General features: G+C 39.4%; 1 long non-coding RNA gene across 1 annotated transcript in view; it reads right to left on the reverse strand.

Moving 5' to 3' along the window:
- Positions 1-3,408: 3,408 nt before the first annotated feature.
- Positions 3,409-16,468, reverse strand: part of LOC118320828 — a 35,598-nt gene continuing 22,538 nt past the window's right edge. Inside the window, exon 3 of the long non-coding RNA XR_004796384.1 lies at positions 3,409-15,602. This is a non-coding gene — a long non-coding RNA (uncharacterized LOC118320828). The remainder of the gene's footprint in view (positions 15,603-16,468) is intronic.

Raw genomic sequence — 16,468 nt, forward strand, 5'->3', positions numbered from 1 at the left:
CAATGCCAAGGTTTTGAAAACATCTCTGCATGACAACTAGGTTATGGTGAAGGTTAGGGAAAGATTTAGATTATGGCAAATAAACTATGGTTGAAATAATATGGTAAAGGTTAGGCACTTGGGTACGGTTGTAAAAAACAATGTGGTTAGAGAAAGAAGAACCAAACTTTAATTTCACATCTGTGACTCCAACCTCTTGCATAAACGTTGGAAGCACTACAGTCCCATCCACTATCCCGACCTCCACATTTCCTGCATTGACACTGAACGCTGTCATTGGGTGTGAATCATGAGGTCTGGAATCTCCCTTAACTCTCAGGGACACTGGGCTGGCAAACATCATGACAATAGTCCACAGTTATCACAATGATTTATAGGCAAGAGAACAACATATTTACCTTTGTGGGTGATGTTTTAAGCTGCAGTTCTGTACGTCCAAAGAGGTTCGCAGAATGGCATTCATGTTCGGGGATGGGAAGAGACATTTGAGGGCTAAGGGCTTGATTCAAAGAAGGGCTCCTGCTACAGCCATGCTTTTTTACTGGAAAGCCGTCTGCTCCAACAAATAGGGGAATAAAGACACATGTACAGTAACTCAACCAAAAGCAAAACATTAAAACTAAGAAAAAAAGCCTTGCCCTTATTTCTCTAATAGTATTAGGGATGGCAATTTATTTTAATTCCACTGATGTTTATATGAAATATGCGTAACTATTGGTGACCAGTCAAACCGAAACAATAAAAAAGACTATAGAGTAGAACTGGATTTTAATTTATTTTGACCTACTTATTTAGACTACTTAACTTATTGGTTAAGTCAAAAAAGAAAGAAAAAAAGTGCTAATCCTATAATGATCTTCAGCCTGATTAATGGGTTAAACAGAATACATTTTTTCATCAACCCCCACAAAGAGTCATCATTTGGATGCTGTTGAATGTCTGCTTCTTGTCAGCTGATATTAGTGAAATAACAACGTTTGAGTATCTGAATCATTCACTATTAATGGTTCTCAAGTCACCTTTAATTATATTAGTAATCTTAACAGGTCTGTTTTCTCTGCACCTCTGGGTAATATAGTATTAGCGTGACATTGGTTTTAACAGCCTTGAAATACAGAATGGATAAGGCTTCTGTCAGGACTGTTTAAAAAGTGTCTGATGAGCTTTCACCGACATGTATACTAATGCAGCACCTATGACCTGCATTTGCTAATCAGGGTAATGATTTTCAACCATGAAAGCTTAAGTGCTTGTTTTCAGTCAGCTTGAAATACTTTTTTTTTCTAATTCACATTTCTTTATACTAAGTTTACTTTTTCAAAAGTCAGTCTGGACTACACCGTGGATTACTATTCATTCCTTTCATGCATAATAAGCCAATGACCATATCTTTCAAATTTCTTGCTTTCTCACGTAAACTCCATTTTGCACATTTTGACATACTGTTGTTAAATGTATGTTGCAAACCTAACATAAATCCTAAATGGAAATTGAGCTCCTATTTACATTCTTTAAAAGGTAGCAAGCGAGGCACAATCCACAATGTCACAATGTCATTGTGTTTGTAATGTTCTGTAAATGTCGCTCTTGAGATGTTGTCATAGTAGAGAACCAGTTCATATTACTTACTAATTTTGTAAACTACTTTTCTAAGCCTATGAATGAAAGGAAATCATTCTCGGCCAATCCTTCGGTGCACTAGAGACACCATACAGCCATACAAAGGCAAACTATACTACCAATGAAATTGAGAAAAATGGTTAGTTATATTCAAAAGTTGGCTGTATATTCAAAGTTATTTGAATATACAGCCAAAATGGAGATACTGCACTCTGCCTTTGTATTCCCGTGAACAGATATATAAGTTTATCCAAGGCAGTGTGCAGTAACTAACTACTACTCTTAATGTCTTCTTCCTGAGAAAATCTAATTGGATCTCTCATTACATTAAATCTGATTTATTTTTATTTTTTGGATGTTCAACTAATTGAGTAAATAAGAAAAACTCAAGCAATCCTCAAACATTATTTTGTAAGGTTTACTATGGCTGACATTCATTTTAACTGTAATATTCATGTTAACCTATTTTGAGAATTAGATTCCTGTCAACAGAAATACATATCAGTCAAATCTAGGTTAATAAAACATTTTTTGTAATGTTTGCTGTATAGATTACAAACTGAATAAATAATTATGATTTAGCTACATAGTGTGCAGTGTAATACCTGATTATGCTTGTACTATCAATCAATTTTGACCCATATTGTAGTTACTGCGGTTCTGATTTGTAGGGCAACATAGTGTACAGTAAATGGCAAACAGAGACCCATGATGCAGTGACTCTCTTAAACAATTGGCCCACCACTGCTATTGTTTTTAGAGTGCGGTTTTGGATTAAAGATGTACGAAGTAACCGTAATTGTAACTGTCATTACAAAGACCACCCTTATTGACGGAGATTGCTTAAAGTAGGGAAATGTGTAGATGCTGAAATACATCAAATTTAAGCACCATTAGTTTTACAGTTTTACAATTATACCTGAAACTGTCTTGTGCATCCTAGTTAGCACTTGCAGCCTATGTCATTGAAGAAATCCAGCCATTTGATGAAAAAGCTGATTAATACAAAAGCACTTGAGCTGCAATGCTTCACTGTTTTCCCTCTTTAATATGCAAAATCATGCTGCAGGACACTCCAAAATCTAATCAGATCACCTACTCCATATGGACACCTGTAGTTTATATATGGAGTTGCATGTATCGTTTTTTTTCTCGTTTGTAATATAATATTAACACATAATACAATAAAAATGCAATCAAAGGGATGCTCTACACATCACCACTTTGTTTTAAAGAAGTGATTTCACTTCCTTTTTGAACATTGTTTTTATACTTAAAAAAAATATTCACAAGGGGAGGCAGCTGCATAAACTGACACCACAAAAGCAAAAGGGGCCTCCAGCTGTAGAGCCTTTTACTTGTGGATTATGCCGCACATTTATCGTAGGAGTTTTGACTGTGACCCACAGTAATACTAGATGTATAGAGAATATTTTTGCATTGCCACATAACTCACTCATAATGGCTGTGTGAACGGCCGGTCACTTTAGACTGTTGAGGCTGTAGTAATGTAGCGTAGGTAACACCGGCCCCTCTGAGTGCCGCAGCACTAGCAGGTGATTTGTAGCTCAGGGAGACTAATGAAGTGGTCGCTCTGCCACCCTGCTTCTTTTGCAAGATCAATTCGGCGTCAGGGCGCGTACGGTGGCCGCACTTTATGAATGATGGAAACCTCCTTAGGCCATCCATATACCTGAATCCCCGGCATCACTCGGCAATCACTACGCAGCCCCACCCCCCCCGCCGCCTGCTTTCCCCCTCAGGCCCCCCTGCTCCAGGAGGCAGGGATTCAGCAATCTTTCTTGTTTGGAGAAAAATACATTACCATCAGCCTCCTTGGCTCTCCGGCCTTTACCCAGCACACAGGCACACACATACACACTCCCTTCATAGCTCGACTCTAAAAACACTTAATAATTGTGTGTTTTGGTATGCATGTGAAGATCTATGCACACACTCCTTTTCCCTTTGTGTACGTTCCCCCTTTTTCCTCCCATCAAACCCACTCCCAGAGTTGTCATCATTAGTGCAGATGATTTGATCGAGTTGACGTGAGGCTTTTCCGCCACGCTTTGGCCATGATGACATCCTCTAATACAGAAAAGGTGTTCAAGAGGCCGGAGAAAAGAGGAGCTTTTAAACTGTTAATGCATAATGCGATAGATGTTTTAGTCAGTGGATGATAATGAAAATGAGCTAAAGCGGCGGGCAAGGGAGCCAGTCGCTCTCTCCCTCGCTGGCCTTTGATCCCATCCAGTCTGGCTTTTAAAGCATCTGCTTCCGTAATGAGGAAGAGTTTACCATAGCCGATGCAGATTCAGGAAATGAATTCAAAAGTTAATGGTGTATTTGTCCCGATGATTAAGAGCTGTGCCTCGTTCTTTATGACATTGCTGATCCTCGCCATAAAACAGGTTGTGTCGAAGGGAAAAAAACGTATTTATCATAAGTTATAACAATTATCCTAAAATACCCGGGGAGTAATTATGGCTGTTTTAAATGTGGGTATATTCAGTGTAGGTGCTTTTAATGTGACGGGATGAGTGAGGCCTTGGGCTGGCGGCGCACGGGCCGATCTCGGTTACAGCGTGTGTCAATAAGAAAAATCTGTCAGGGGTGTTTTGGTATTCCGAGATCACAGTGCAGCTCATCTAAAGGCGTCAGTGGCAATTTGAGAGCAGGGCGTCATATATAAAGATGTCATGAGCCGAGGCCTCCAGCTGAGAGGTTGAAAGGGAAAAGTAGAACGACAATGAATACTTGCCACAGTTTTCTGGAAGCTATGAAATTTAAAGGCCTCCCCTTTCATTTCTCGCTTAGATTAAAATATAAAGAAAAAAAAGGGAGGGAGGGAAGGAGGGAGGGAAATTGAGACAACAGATCGTGAGTAAGACTCAGGGGAGGCGGCAATGGGGTAGTGAGAGGACAGAGAAGAGGGAGCTTGAAGCCTTTTACTGTTAATCTTAACTTTTGAGATTGATTGGTTCAAACTCGCTGCAAATCAGCACCTGCATGGCAGTCGTCTTCTTTAATGATAATCTGGGTGTCAGCAGCAAAAAGAGGGGGAACAAAATAGGTGGCAGTGAGAGAAGGCAGAGTATAGTCGTCCGATTGAACCCGGTTGATAGCCTCCCTCCCTCCCTCCTTCAGCATCTCTCACCTTCCCTTCATCCTTCTTCTCCGGGCTGAGAGGAGAAGATGAGCATGAAGAGTGTTTAATGTTTCCTCTGATGCCACAGCAGAATGAGCTGGGCCCCTGGCACCAGTACTAGGAAATCAGCTATATGCGGATGATACTGTAGTTTAGAATATTTTATTGTAGGGAGAAACTTGATTTCATGTTTTATCAATAAAAGAAATGACACCGGGTGACAGTGTGCATGCAGTATGATTAATTTAAGGTAGTTATATGGAGAATGAAAAGTTTGGTACAAAAATTAATCTTGATTTCAGATCTGAAAGATAGATTTACTTTTGATTTACAACTGCAACTGATTTCCTTTATCAATTCTCTTGATTAGTTTTCAAATAATTTGGTTAATTGTTAAGTCTATAAAATGTCAGAAAATTGTGAAAAATGTCAATCACAACCTCCCACAGATGAAGATGGCACATAAACATTTCCTCTTTTGTCTCAATAATTTTTGTCATTTCAGCCATGTAATTGACCGAGGACTGTTAGATGCGGTTGAAGAAGTTGTCACATAATAATGACTTTACTAATGCACCTTATAGTTATAAACATATTAGCAAACAATAACCTATTTAACATCCAACAGAGACAGAACAACATTTCCTTTCATTGAAGTTATGTCTCCTAACAATTCATTCAAGTCCAATATTCACTAATTAATTTTAGTCCTGTTTTGGTCTCTACCAACTCCTAAGGGAAATATCTTTCTGTTTAGCTGCTAAATGCTCCACTACGTTCAGCAGCTAGCTGCCAACTTTGACTGACTGCCATTTAGTACTGGACTAATCTATATCTAGGACATTTAGACAATGTATTTATCATTATACAAGACAAGGTTATAAAATGAAATAAATGTTTGCAGTCCCTTCATGCCACACACATAGAAAAAGAGACACATAACGTAGAAATAAAAAAAATGAAATAAAGAGAAAACACAGCTATTTATATACTTACATACATACACGTATTTACCCAGTATATAATTCTGCACTGCATTTTTAGAATTTGCGTCTGGTGCAATGTAAAAAGATAAAAATAAGATAAAATAAGATAAAACTGATATCTGCATATAAATGCTTAATAGTAGGCAAAGGACACAATTTTGGTATCAGAGGCATTCTGGTTTCCTTTTGTAGTCAGAGTAGTATTGACCAATCACGTTTGAGTGATCTCTGGTTGCATGCAGGTAAACAGTCTGAAACCGAATTAGCATTCATATGCAGATATCTGTGTATAGATAACTGCCTCCTGTGGCTGGAAATGATGCTGGTGAGAGCACTGAAACTAAAAAGTAAGGTTGCAGGTCATAAATTCAAAACAATGAGCTGAAAGATGCTACAATGGTTTGTAGTACTGAAGGGAAGTGCAGAGTTAGGTGATAATTCTATGTTGGTTTTGTCACCATGAAGAAACATCTTTTACATCACGCATTGTTATTTGAGCCATTGTAACATATAGAAATAAATTAGTGCAGCTTTTTGTGAACAGAAAACATTTTAATGACGTAAAACATGTTAGCATCAGAGCACTTGTGCCTGTTTGATGTTTCCACATGAATGGTATAACAAAGCCCACACATTTAAGACAAAACTTAACTTAACTGTCTTGAGAATCTTTTTTTCTCCCGCATATTGCTTTTTCTCCCAGGTCGGTTCCAAATGTCTCTTCATCGTTACAAAATAACACAAAATCTGAAAAAAACAACCAAAAAACTGCATTACACCCAGGTTTTACTTTACTTTAAAGGTCCAGTGTATAGGATCTAATGGCATATAGCAGTGTAGTTGCAGATTGTAATTGGACGGTCTCCCCAATACATACAGAAAACATAAGTGCCCCTATCTAGAGCCAGTGTTTGGTTTGTCCTTTCAGGGCCACTACGGACACATGGTAGACTCCACAGAAGGGCAAGGTTTATTCTAGGTAAGTTAACAAAAACATAACAATTCCAATATTCAGGTGATTATATACTAATGAAGCTATGCATATTTTATTCTGCCAGTAGATCCTCCTGAATGTTACACACTATCTTTTTATGGAGTCCTTATTCTAAATCATAGACATGTACAGCAACAATCTGGAAGCATATTGACACTGACACTGTAAGGAGTCAACCACACAAACCTTCATTTTGTTTCCCTGCTGCACACACACAGACAAAAACTACACTGCAACACACACATGTAACACAGCTGGCTGATCACACACACGTATGCACACCACACACACACTTTCCTCCAGAGCAACAGGAGATAAGATTGACTAAGAGATAACGTGCAGCAGCCGCAGCAGCAACGACGGCGGCAGCACTGAAGCCCTCTGCTTGTTTCCCTTGAGTGTTCTACATTTATTTTTCCTTTATATATTATTCAAGTTCAAATAATTAATTCAGGATATCAAATCAAGATGTAGGAAATCAATCAAGAGCCTTTTTCAATCTGCCTTTCATTAAGCCAAACCCCCGGTCCTGGCTGAGCCTGTAGCGGAGCTGGCCTGGACTTCTATAAAGACAGACTGAAACACTTACGTGGCATCCCGTCCGCTGGAGAAGATGACTGCCTCGCTTCGCACGGCCATGCTGAAGTACTTAGGCTGCATCCGATTGGGTGGTTGGAATTATTTTTGTTTAGCGCTGATATAAAAATGAACCACATGGCAAGCTGGGATCTAATGGTCCAGTTTGATAATGACTTTGTTCACCATTTGTACATGCTTCCTTTTTAAGGGTTTTTAGAGTAAAATTCATGATATCCGTCGTTGTATTCTGCTAGATGCTTAAGTGTGACCAAGACTACTTTTTAGAGGAAAAAAAGATCACCTTCTTCCTTTGATTTCACTCACTGTATTGTCTTTATTGTCTCAACATAAAATGTCATTTCACAGCCAGAAAAGGAATAAATGCAGTGCATGAAACACATCCTCTTTGGATACACTCCACCTAAAACAAAAGGATCAGATGCGTTTGTGCAAGATGAAGCAGCCTGTAGCCTGAGCAGGGATTAAGTAAGAACAGATGTTATTAGAAGAAACGATCCCGTCACCAGACATGTATATGTATTATCTTTATGCCCTGTCCTCTTCTCCTGTCTGCCGTCACTGTGGCCGCCGACTTTATGGGAAACCCACTCTGATCCCGCTCTGCTCTGTGAGAATCAATAACCCTGGTCAAATGATACCGAGGGGCCGGATTCATCTCATCCCCCCTTTTAGGTGGATACTTTAGCTACATTTGGTGCGGCGACGGCTCTCCCATCTCGAGGCAGACGCAATAATGTTGCGGTAAAAATGTCAGTCAGAGAGCAGTGAATGTGAAGAAGGAGGAGGGGGGAGGGTTGTGGACAGGTAGTGAGTTGTGTGTGCGCGGCTGTGCAGCGCTGGTGGTTGGAGGGGGCAATTTATTGAAGGAAATGTATCTATATTCTCATAGAGCCACTGTGAAGCCGAGATCTCCATCGCGGTGATAATTCGCGGTTGTTAAAGTGACACAGTGTTGGTAGGCTGGCCGAGGCGAGGAATGTGGGGGCCAGACCTGACAATTAGAGCTCTGTATATCACACACACTCTCAAAGGAGAGATGGAAGAGAGAGGGCAGGAGAGGTCAGGACACACACACGCGCAAATGCACACTCAGGGACAAATTTAACACACTCGCAAAGGCAGGCATGCACGGCGGTGGACATACTGTACATACAAGCACTTGAGAGCTGTGCATGCACGCAGACAAGGCAGATAACAGATGGCTCACATCTGCAAAAGCAGAGGAAACAACAGAACAACAAAACACTTCTCAGGTAAGTGCATAATAGAAGCTAATTTAATTTCCTCTCGCTGCTCATTTCTAAGTCACGAGACGAATGTGACTGATGGCAAAAAACCTTTGCATGCACGTCTGTGCATTGCACATTTGTATGAGGCTCACCTGAATCATGTTTTACATCATTAACCATCACTTTCTCTGACACTGCCTCAGAGTAATACCATCTAATTGGACAACAGAGGAGCCAGCGCATTGTACAGTACATAATAAACAATTCAAGATTCCCATGCAGGTTAAAAAAAAATCTATTTCCATCCTCAATACAATCACAAAAACATGCACATGCTTAATACATTTATTTTCCCATCGCCCTTTTGGGTGCATCATCAGACAGGCCAGGCCGAGGCGTAAAAACAAGAGTCAATATGTGTCTGCGATATGTAGGTGAATAATTGTTATAATTAATGACCTGTGGGTATTAACTGGAGCCATCTGATGGACTCTCTCCCTCTGAGGCTAATTCAGCGACTAAACCTATCTGGTATCGGTACCATCATTTTCACTCTCACAACAGCATATTAAAAGATTCTGTAATTACACTTGTGTTGCATTATGCCTAAAATGTATTTGTGTGTTTGCCCTTGTGAATTGTTGATGTACACGAGTCTGCCGGTGTGTTGTTTTCCGCTCACGTCCGGCCCCCTTACTCCTCCGTGACACACACACAAACCTGTCCAAAGTGTCTGAACTTATTCCGTGTAAGATAGCTGGAGCCATTAGCTTCCTGTGACCTTTTACCACTCTTTCTGTGCCGTCACATTCCGCCTCGTTTCTGTGTGTGTGTGTGTGTGTGTGTGTGCAAAAGAGTGTTTGACCACAAAATAAAAATAAAAAAAGCTACGAATTTCCACAAATCCATGCACCAAATGGTAGCAATGCCTCAACAATAACCACTCGTAGATATGTGTAGGTATGTGCTGCAGTTAGTTGCTCAAGGTACATAACCACACACACACACACACACACACACACACACATACAGGAATGTATTTGCTATGGATTTTTCTTTTCTTTTATTTGCTGTAATTGGAAAATAATTCAGGCAACGTCAGGACGAATCAATAAAGAATTAATGAAAGGAGAGGGGGAGTCATTAAAGGCAATAAAGAGGGAGAGGTTATGATGAAGATGGCATCATGGAGACACAGAGGAGACAAGCGCTGCTGCTGCTGCATGTGTGTGTGTGAGAGAGACAGAGGGAGTGTGTGGAGAGATGTTTTCCATGTCGCAGAATAGGTTGCAGTTTTTTTCAGTGTTTTACTGTAAAAAGCAATAAAAGCTGAATTAAACATACACAGATATTTTATTTTTTTTTTCTTAAAATCGCAGCAAAGAAGCAAAATGGAGCTCTTCTGTTGTTGTTCAAAGTTTGGTTTGACAGCAGCAAATTACACTTTTTGGTGTTTTTAACATAATTCCAATAGCACATCTGTTAATTAATATCATGTTCGTAAGACACCCTTTTATCATTTTATGCTTTAATAAAAAGGCCGTCCGATTCTACCGTTTCAACAGCCGGTGTCACACTCAATCATTCAAAAGGGTAATTATATGACACTGCTACACTAAAATACCTACAGTCCCTTAATAGGATCTGAGCCATCGAGATCCAACCTTAAGCTTCCATCCCAGCCCCTACCACTCATCTGAGTGCCGTAAAGCTGCCAGAGGAAACAATACTGCCTCTCTCCTCACCGCTGAGGTTAATGGCAAATGGGGCTATGGCTGCCGGTGATATTGTTGGATAAATGATTATTGATTAGGTAAAGGTTGAGCTAATCATTAGGCTTCATCCATTTTACGGACTCTCTCCATGACCTTTCTGCCTGGCCCTCTTGGATCACCAGGATTTCTCCATACGATGATTTGATCGCTCCGCAGATGGGCACAGGGGAGGAGAGGAAAGGGAGGGGGGAGAGGAAAAGCAAAGGCAGATTATTAGCAAGAGGGAGCTGAAGGAGCGATAGAGGAGATGAGGGCGTGAGTGTGCTGAATGTGTATGTGTGCTGATATGAGGCTGATGCGGATGATGAAGTCTCACTTAAATGCTCCACCTGTCCACCAAATGTGCAGCATTTGATTTTTTTGGGGTTGATGTAGTGGGTCATCTTTGATTTTAGAGAGGTTAAACCTCAGTCAAAAGGTAAGATAAAAAACTAATTTAAAGTCTTTGAATTGCATCGATAAATACTTTAATTATCCCGATATTGAATATTTTCTGCAGATGTGGGGTTTGGGGTTTGGAAAGGTGCATGCATCACAAATATTTATGATTTTCATCTAGATGAATATTAAATTCTTAATTAGAGGAATAGTTTAATATTCCTCAAACACATTTTTTTAACCTTCCAATTATTAATAATTCCAGTTATTTGAGCTAAACTCCATATTATATAAAATATTTTGTTGGGAACAGGATTTTGGTGAAGAGATCTGTTTTGTTGTTTCAAAATCAAAATAAGAAAATAACTAAAATGGCTTCATTAATCTGGGTTTCACTGGAATATTTTTGCATCCTGATACCCTTGAGCATCTAAATATTATTATATAAAATATATGTCATACAACCTTTTGGTCCAAAATCTTGTGTATGGTCATCCAGAAACCGTAATTAGTTGAACTCTAATACACGTGTGAATCCAAGCCTAAATTCAAGTTCAAATGCATCATTTAATCTGCAACTGCAGCCTCTCAATAGCAGCATTCTTGAGTTATAGTGTTTTATATTCAGCTGGGTGTATAGGCTAAGCATTAGATACAGTATAGGCAGAGTGAAAACACTCAATATGAAACATCCGCTCTGAAACCTTGACATGGTGACAAGGAAATGCCTTGCTCCTAACAGCTCTATTTATTGAATTGTAGCGAATATTCCTGGCAGCGGGACTTTAACCAAACCCAGACTGGGGCTCACATCTGCACCCAATCAGCGCAGGAGAAAACCCCTCTGTTCCTTCTCCGTTCCATTTACTCACCAAGCCCGGCACTGGGAAACAGAATGTTTATTTGAAGTAATACTTTGCTCTCAACTACTGGATGGCAATACGTTAGCATTTTCATTGCTGCGTGCAGAATCTGTTCAGGAGAATAATGAAGAACATGAGTTTTTCTCTCTCTCTTTTGTTTCGCTACAATAACCGGAAACTGATGGTATGAATATAGAACACATACATATTGGCAGTTTTTTTCTCTAGTTTTCTTGTGCATATGCCATTCACCTTACTCACAATGACCTGAAGCCTATCTTAAATCAGTGCAATGCTGTAAAATTCAAACAACACACTTTGCATATCAAGTCTTCAGTTTTTATTGACTTCTCTTTCCAATTATTATATATTTTTTTGCAGTTGTACACTGCAGGGGTAAAATTTCCTTCACTTTTTTGGCCTCACATTTAAGTTTGTTGCCTATACATGCTGTCAATCTCTGACAGACAGGCCTGATGTCCAGCTCTGCAGCAAGCACTTTGCAAGCATGCTCATACAACTGTAATGCAGCATACATAAAAAGGCATAAATTATTATACGAGCACAAACCCATGCACGCATATATCTATCGATGTACAGTACAATTATGTACATACTAAACACACAAATGCATGCACCTATGCACAACCAGCATACAGCTATGAAAATAATTCAAGAGAGCTTTTTCACCAAGTGGATGTTTGGACACACACTTGAATTGGAAATGGAAGCAAACATAACCGAAATTATAAGGTTCTGTCTGCAATCCGGGTTTTGATTTACTGAAAAATTGTAACGATTGCACGCAGTAAAGTTCTCTTTTATCGGTCAAAATAACTGGCACCCTAAAGGCACTCTAAATATGTAACATCAAAATAGTATAGCTCCTAATAGTAAGAACAAATTGCAAAAGTCTCATCTAAGGCAGAAATTAAAGCAATGAATTGGATAACAAAGAGACAGTGTTGTTTAAATAAACATAATCACTGTGTTCATTATTAAAAGGAGTTATGATATTTTGGCACATGCACAGCTATACATTTTAAATAAATATATAACAATGGAATTAAAAACAATGGAAAAAACGAAACACTATTTGACTTTTATTATGAAGTAGTCGTCACAGGAAATGCAGAAAATTGTTTTTTCGGGAAGTTTGATGCTGGCTGCCCGCTATTGTTCATCAAAAGTGCATCTACAAAACAAGATAACTGTTTGATATATTGCAGGGAGTAATAGAATGAGAAGGAGCAGTTACAGTAAACATTTAGATGAAGAGCTGCACACCTCCAACTTCTCAGCACAGGTAACCAAAGATACTTTCACTGTCGCTGTTCACAAACTCATGCTCTGTGCAGAATAAAATCAGATCACGGTTGCTCACAGAATGATAAAAAAAGAACAAAATATTGCCTGACTTCTTAATTAAAATGACAATAGTTTGTTTAGCTGCCCCCAGAATCATGTAAACTGTAGTATTAAATCACATTTAACTACAGGTGTCACATGCACAATAACGGTGTAACTGTATATAGCATTTCAACTGGTTAAATGTGATTAATATTTCCTGGAAATCAGGACTGCATCCTGCAATTACAGATTTCAACATCTCTCCTCAGTGAGGTGGTGGAGGTCTGAGAGCATTTCAATCTAAGTATCTAGTTATAATTATGGATTAATTGCCATGTTTTTTACTCTGTTCACACTGAGTCAGGCTTATGAAAAATAATTAGAATTTTGTAAGAAAATTAAAATATGAAGCAATAATAGGCTAATTAGGCCTAAATTAAAGTTTTAATTATTTACTTTTTCATAGTCTGGCCCTCAAGTGTCAGCTTAAAAAAATTCTGGCCCTTGGACAAATGTAGTTGAATACCCCGGGTCTCAAGTTTAGAAGTTAGAGGTAAAATAAAAACAGCTTTTCACCAAATTAAAACGAGCCAGTTGACGTTTGTATCAGTGTCAATCATAATGTCTTACAATAAATGTCTTACAATGATAATACAATGATTAACATAAGGTCACAGAGCAATGAGGCAAACTGGTAAAGAGGCGGAACTTTATTAGTCCTCAAGTGTACTACCTGAGCACTGATTGGCTTTGCAGTTGGAACCTTATCGATAGAACTTTTTCAGACTGTAGAACTATTGGATGGATTGCTGTGATTTGGTAATAATAATAACATTCATTTGCATATTAAAAAAACAATGTAACAAAATGCTTTAACAAAATATATCTGCAATATTGCTCTATCTGTAACAGATATCAATATCATAGATCCGATGATTCATTGATTGGTGATCACCCTACTTTTTATCTACGTTTTTGACTTATCCAGTGAGATATCTCAACAAATATCTGATGGACTGCCATAATATTTGGCAGACTACCCCTTCATATTCAGTTAAAAAAGTATTTAGATTGGTGCAAAATAACGGCAAAGGTCAAAAGTGCCAACAAATGCATGCAAACAAAGAGCAGGTTTCGGCGTTTATCTGGCTGTGAACAACAAAGATTATATAACAAATATATAAGAATTCGTATAAACTGCTGTTTGCATTTTTTTATGTTAGTAATGGAAATATTTTATATTTTATTTTGAACAACTTTTTTGTATTACTTGAATGTTGATATGGCCCTCCTGTGAAATGACAATACCAAGCCAATTTGGGTTTGTTAGCATGCTAGCACATTAAACAAACTTTATCGATAGAGTAAGTATAATCTATACATGCTAAACATCATCATGTTAGCGCTGTCACTTAGCATGCTGCCATGCTAGCATTAGCATTTAACATTTCTAACGGATAAAAGTCAGATAGAACCTTATAATTCTACAGTCATAAAATCCCATTTCATTTGGTCATGTATGAGATTCATTGCTCTCCTCTAAGCAGCTGAGCTGGCACAGTGCTAAAAAGTACTTCGACATATACTGAGACGTGCAGATGATTCCAAGACAAAGCGATGTGATCTCACTCTATATTGGTTTATTTCTCGACAGGCTACTTTGTAGGTGAAAGCCGATTCATCTGCACTTCTTGTCACAAGGCCCTTTCTTTGCCAGGAAAAGAAATCCTTCACATTCTGCTCACCATCTGAATATCGTCACTGTCTCCTTCCCTCGTCCTCTGTCCTGTATTCCTTTCTCTCCCTCTTTTTCCCCCTTCCTTTCTTCACCTCTTCTACCCCTGCCGTCTTTCATTTAAATATTTCATCCAGTTGTCTCGCGGCTTCTGCGGCTTGCCAAGTGTCATCTAGATCCCAGGGCCCGACACTAAAGTGGAGCATGGAAGTCATTTTTAGAGGCGTGTGTGTGAGAATGGGAGAGACAGAAAGAGAAAAGAAAAAAGGGGGTGGGAAGAGAAGGAGAAGCAGCTCGGCTGGGGTCTGAGACATCGGGTGGTGATAAGAAGTGAAAAGGTGCAGAAGACATGGGAGTGATAACTAATGTACTTCCTGTGTACTTCCTCTTCTCCCCTGTCAACCCCTCCCGCTGCCAACACCCCCTCTCTCCTTCAGCATAAAAGATATAACTGATGTGTGATGCATTGTGTGTGTGTAGGTGTGTGTGTGTGTGTAGGTGTGTGAGAGAGAGAATCTGGGGTGATCTGACGTGTGATGTAAAGGAATCGGCCTGTGCGTGAATGTGAAGATGTACATTTATGTGTCTGTCGGACAAACTGATGGCTGATGTGTAGAGAGAGGTGTGTGTGTGTGTGTGTGTGTGTGTGTGTGTGACTAACTGATGGGTGATGTGAAAGTGGAGTAGTGAGGGATGACATGGACAGATGGGGGAACGAGGGGGGAGAGATGAGTGAAACTTCTACTTAGTAAAGAGTGATGTGTTCACTCCATTTAACAGACGAGTGTGTTTCTTTGCACCTAGTGTGTGTGTGTGTGTGTGTGTGCATACGGTCTCTCATAGCCCAGGTGGATTGCCGGTTCCGGCCGAGGTCAAATGCACTGGATCATAACCAATGATCTTGCAAATCTGCGCACCGACCTGCAAAAACAAAGAAGAAACAGAGGGGTTTGAGAATGAGATTGTGACCACAACGGACCAATCTGTGCCGTCCTTTTGTCCCCGCTGTAATGCTGACTCTTGTTGTAGTTTAGGTCATAGCTGTGAAAACACAACGACAAACACGGTTTGCCTTTTAACACATTTCTGCCCGCGTTGTCAGGTAGCTCAGCCTCCCCCTGACATGATGCGCCTCCCGCCACAACCTCGCGGTATAAGACGTTAGGAGCGGTAAAATGACATCGTCTGTACATCTCCATTTCCTGCTGAGAGGATCGCCTTATCCCAAGTGTAAATGAAAGTCATGCTTCTGTCGCTACTGTGTAGGTTGACGGGCTGAGCTCGCTGTGTCTTATAAATAGAGTAAGGATAGAGAGAGGTTTAATGGAGTAATTATAAAACGCGTAGCCATGGTGTCCACTTGGTTCACAGTTACTAATACACTACCTCTTAATATGAGCAATATTAGCAGCGTAAAATAGTGTCAGATGCAGAACATTTATTTTCACATGCTTTTAAAGTCCTAGAGGTACTTTAGAACTGTTGTCTTTTTGCTGTGTAAAATGACTTGTTAGATCGACAACAAGAAAATGAAATGACTCTTACGGAGCTACAAATAGACCCACATGCTGAGCAATTATCAGACACGATGATTGTGTAGTATTCACGTTTTCACCCATCAATGGTACATTAATGATACAGACCCAGGACTAGATTTACTAGTAAAAACTTCACATATTTTTTTCCAGTGCCTGAATTGGACCAGAAAATCTGCCAGTACTCTAATTCAGCATAACCGTAACCCTAATTCTTTTGGAATTTTAACAAGGACATTTTCAGTGTTGTTT

This window comes from Morone saxatilis, unplaced genomic scaffold (assembly GCF_004916995.1).
Source record: "Morone saxatilis isolate NCDOM2014 unplaced genomic scaffold, NCSU_SB_2.0 Contig11, whole genome shotgun sequence".
Classification (NCBI taxonomy): Eukaryota; Metazoa; Chordata; class Actinopteri; family Moronidae; genus Morone; species Morone saxatilis.